The sequence below is a fragment of the Bos indicus genome, chromosome 2 (genome assembly GCF_029378745.1).
Source record: "Bos indicus isolate NIAB-ARS_2022 breed Sahiwal x Tharparkar chromosome 2, NIAB-ARS_B.indTharparkar_mat_pri_1.0, whole genome shotgun sequence".
Lineage (NCBI taxonomy): Eukaryota > Metazoa > Chordata > Mammalia > Artiodactyla > Bovidae > Bos > Bos indicus.
The window spans coordinates 15,501,602-15,506,987 of record NC_091761.1 but is presented as its reverse complement, the minus strand read 5'-3'; positions in this window follow the sequence as shown (position 1 = coordinate 15,506,987).

The following is a 5,386-nucleotide window of genomic DNA, read 5'->3' as shown; positions in this document are numbered from 1 at the left end:
GTGGTTTATTTATAGCATCTTGATGGGAGAAAATGTGGAGGCTAGTAGTCCATTTAACTACAGTGGTGAGTACCACTCATAAAGATAGATATGTTCAAAATTTGGTCTCTTTCTTTACAGTTCATAGATTTTATTTCATGACAGTTATAGTCAGAGGAACATGGGATAGAAATTATTAACATTAATTTAGGCAAACTAGAGAAACATTGATAGTCATTATTTCTGTCAATGTGTAGCAGTGTGATCTTACTGAAGCATGCGTTGAAGTTGACCGTTTGGGAATGGTGACTGCTCTCAGTACCCATCTATAGTATTTGTGTATAATGGAGAGGGTCTACAGGGATGAAGTTTTGTGCCTTGGATCTTGGGGCCATAAAGAAAGATGATGCTGAAATGATAAAGACATAATGGGGTGTATTTACAAGCCTAATCTATGAGTAAGAGTCATTCTCTCCAGCTTTGGGGACTGAAGGGAAATACAGAGCTATTTTGGTACCTGAGAGGTTTTGCAGCTTTGTGAGCAGTTGGAGGGAGGTTTGGTATACAGAAGTCTCTTAACCACATGGCAGCATGTGGCAAATGAATTAGAACTATTCTTAGACTTTTCCTTGTAGCATTAACTAGATTATATTCTTGTTCTACAGTCTATGACCATTTCATGGAGAAATAGGGAATCAAATTCTTGATTAAAAGTTATTTGATCCTAATATTTGTCACAGTCTTTCTTTTAGCAGTGTTTTGGGGGGAAACGCATTTATTATTTATTCCTTCATCATGAATTTTCAGCTGGATTCTAAAGTGTCAATGAGGGACAATAGGAAATGAAGACAGAATGCTAATCTAAATTATGATGAACCCTCAAGAGGCATGGCAGTGAGATAGGGTTTTATTTGTAACACAATGGGCAACAATTGAGGATCAAGAGAAGCCTTGAGAGCAAACGTCAAACAGTAGAGCTATTTACTGCCTTTTGGTTACATCCAGATAGTGTTTCAAACTGTAAAACCTCATGTCAAGAGTGATGCTGGGTTGGGGTAGAGACCATATCTACTGTGTTATAGCTGGTGCACTACCCATATTTGTATGTATTGCATGCCCCCCTCAACCATCATAGACATTACTGTTGGCAATTCCTGATCTAGAATAGGTCTTCAAGCACCAGATAGAAGCACTGTATCTCCACATTTACATGCATACCCCCAGGTCTGACCAACCTATCTGTTCAAGTAGTCTCATTAATGTTAATGATTATGGTTATTCACATGTATGGCTATTGGACTTCAGCACCACCTATTTCTGCAAGTCTTCAGTGATGTCTCACATACAAGAGAAAAAAATGCACTCATGTTTTCCCCCAGGCTACCAACAAGTCTTTTGAGGGATTTGTCATATCACAACCACTGTAATTGATGCCCTCTTGGGGAAAGAATCTTCCCTGCTGCTCAACTGGCCCCAAGGGTGGCTACCACTGCTTGGCTACAACTCTGCAGGTGCCACCAGATGTTACCACCTTCTCTGGTCCTGAGTTGGAGATGTTTCTGTTTCCATATTAGTTTTAAACTTCTCTTTATGTGACAGAGACTATCAAGAGTTTTACTGGAAAATAGCATCTTCAGCTCTGAATCTAATCTTTCTTCTTTATATGTTACAAAATCCATCCTTAGAACCGTTTGGCAGAATGACATCAGGACATCCCATTATTTGCCATTTTCCCCTTATTTTCCCAAGATTCTTCCAATCTCCATCTCCCACATACTTCATTTCTTTCTTTCAGCAAAAAAAATACAAAACCTCAAATGTATCTCATTACATCCAAATGGACACTCAATTTGGAAGATGACCTTCAGATTCTCAGATAAGGAAGCCTAGTTTTGGACTAAGTTCAGTTAAGTCGCTCAGTTGTGTCTGACTGTTGGTCACCCCATGGATCGCAGCAGGACAGGCCTCCCTGTCCATCACCAACTCCTGGAGTTTACACAAACTCATGTCCATTGCAGCAGTGATGCCATCCAACCATCTCATCCTCTGTCAACCCCTTCTCCTCTGCTCTCAATCTTTCCCAGCATCAGGGTCTTTTCAAATGAGTCAGTTCTTCGCATCAGGTGGCCAAAGTGTTGAAGTTTCAGCTTCAACATCAGTCCTTCCAACGAACACCCAGCACTGGTCTCCTTTAGGATGGACTGGTTGGATCTCCTTGCAGTCCAAGGGACTCTCAAGAGTCTTCTCCAACACCACAGTTCAAAAGCATCAATTCTTTGGTCCTCAGCTTTCTTTATAGTCCAACTCTCACATCCATACATGACTACTGGAAAAACCATAGCCTTGACTAGATGGATCTTTGTTGTCAAAGTAATGTCTCTGCTTTTGAATATGCTATCTAGGTTGGTCATAACTTTCCTTCCAAGGAGTAAGTGTCTTCTAATTTCATGGCTGCAATCACCATCTGCAGTAATTTTGGAGCCCCCCAAAATAAAGTCTGCCATTGTTTCCACTGTTTCCCCATCTATTTGTCATGAAGTGATGGGACCACATGCCATGATCTTAGTTTTCTGAATGTTTTCACTCTCCTCTTTCATCAAGAGGCTTTTTGGTTCCTCTTCACTTTCTGCCATAAGGGTGGTGTCATCTGCATATCTGAGGTTATTGATATTTCTCCTGGCAATCTTGATTCCAGCTTGTGCTTCCTCCAGCCCAGTGTTTCTCATGATGTACTCTGCATAGAAGTTAAATAAGCAGGGTGATAATATACAGCCTTGACGTACTCCTTTTCCTATTTGGAACCAGTCTGTTGTTCCATGTCCAGTTCTAACTGTTGCTTCCTGAACTGCATAGAGGCTTCTCAAGAGTCTAGCAGGATATAATAAATACTAGACTAATATTACTTAGTGTAGGTAACAAGCTGCATTTACTTTCATGTTTTCATGGTTTAAGGTGTACTCATAATCACATAAATATAGGTGTACCTACAAACACAATCTTTGTGAAAGCTTTGGCTTAAAAGTTGGAATTGTTCTTCATCTATTCTAGTAAATTTTATTTAAATTCTCCTTTCTTTTCACCTTTAGTTTGTTTATACCACTACACTTAAGCTGAAGAGTATTCAGTTCTTTATATTTCTTCTAAATGAGAGTTGAAAACCTTTTGTTAGTCTTGCCTTGTTACAACTTTCCCATCTTCTCCAAATATGTCATCCTCAGAACTCAGTCAGGACTTCTGTCTTTGAATCTTTTCTTGATTAATCATATTTTGTTTTAGCTGCCATCGTATTCATTCTCATTTTCTGAAAGTTTTTTTTTTTGAAGGAGCACTGCTTTCTTGAAAATATTTTACCATATATTCTTACTTGATATTGGAGTACAGCCAGTTAACAATGTTCTGATACTTTCAGGTGGGCAGCAAAAGGACTTGGCTATACATATACATGTATCCATTCTTCCCCAAACTCCCTTCCCATCCAGGCTGCCACATAATATTGAGTAGAGTTTCCTATGCTCTATAGTAGGTCCTGTTGCTTATCCATTTTAATATGTACCCATAGCAATATGTTCATATCAATCCTAGACTTCTGCCTATCCTCCCCTCCTAGGAGCCACAAGTTTATTCTCTAAGTCTGTGAATATATTTCTGTTTCATAAATAAATTTATTTGTATCATTTCTTTTTAGATTCTGCATAAAAGGGATGTCATAAAATATGTCTTTCTCTGTCTAATTTACTTCACTCAGTATGATAATCTTTAGGTCCAATTGTGTTTTACGAAGCTGATTTCTAATACTTGGAAATTAGTAGATTTTGGACCCAAGAGGTAGACATTCAGAGTTCAAAGGGATCTCCTATTACTTAAGAATTTGCATTAGTGTTCTACTATACTGGATTATAATCCATATGGAACCAAAAGAATTTGGGCCACAAAAAGAATGGTTTTTGGCTCATTTGGTAATTCAACAAAAATTTATCGGATCCGTATTTGATGTCACAGATATATTACACTCAGTGGTGGCAATGGTGGTTACAGTGTTAGTTAACAATCAGTGTCTTGTTGATGTATGGCAAAACCAATACAATATTGTAAAGTAATTAGCCTCCAATTAAAATAGATAAATTTAAATTAAAAAAAATCAGTGTCTCCTGAGGAAAATATAACCTTTAGGGAGAGATAGAAAGTTTAATGATATATGGAAACCTTAAAAATATAACACAAAAGAAGTTTGTAAAAATGTTACTATAAGCTGGTAGAGGAAAGAAAGTGAAAGTGAAGTTGCTTAGTCGTGTCCGACTCTTTGCGACCCCATGGACTGTAGCCTAACCAGGTTCCTCCGTCCATGGGATTTTCCAGGCAAGAATACTGGAGTGGGTTGCCATTTCCTTCTCCAGGAGATCTTCCCAACCCAGGGATTGAACCCGGGTCTCCCGCATTGTAGGGAGACATTTTACTGTCTGAGCCACCAGGGAAGTCCTGGTAGAGGAATACACAACAAAACTTTGAAAAAGCTCTTGAGAAGTTTCTGGTTTTGTTCCAATTTATTCAGGAGGATGAAGAGCTTCTACATGAAACCGTGTGTGCTTGGTCACTCAGTCGTGTCCAATTCTTTGTGACCCCATGGACTGTAGCCCACCAGGATCCTCTGTCCATGTAATATTCCAGGCAAGAATACTGGGGTAGGTTGCTATTTCCTAAAGATGCATAAAACAGGAACAAAACACAATAGCTTGAGGAGGTGTAGGAAAACAAATATTAGGGTGAAATTCGGGTGAGTGAATACACATGTTATGTCACAGAGAAAAAATGGAAGAAACTGCTTATGGAGTTAGATAAGGCTCATCTAGTAAAATATAAGGCTCTTCTCTCAAAACTCTGACCTTTGAAGCAGAACCTTCCCACATTCTGTGAAATAGTAGTGATCTTTTGGCATCAGCCTCAGAGGAAAAATCATGTTGGTATGGGGAGACTACTCGCTGTGGTGTAATTTCCATGGCACATCTCAAGGTATCAAGATTCTCATAGTCCATCAACTTCTACACACTTCTGCTAATGCACCAAGAAAAAAAATCACTTAGAAAAATATCTAGAATATTTAATTTTGTAACTTTTATTTCTAATACAGAAACTGAATGTTTGGGTTAACAGCTAGAATTTAAAAATCAAACGAAAAAACAAACGGAAATAACAACAACAGCAAATACTCTTCCTGTATTTGTAAGTCAAGAGTTTGGAATAGAAAGAAGAAGGGAAGTAAAACCCTGACTTCACAAATAATGAAGTTTTTAGTACCATTTTTTTGATACCACTGCTTATGATGAAAAACACATGGATCTGACAAGAAGAGGAAACATCTTATAGCATGTGAGTCTGTCAAGATAATCTCAGATTTGAGAAGAGAATTTAA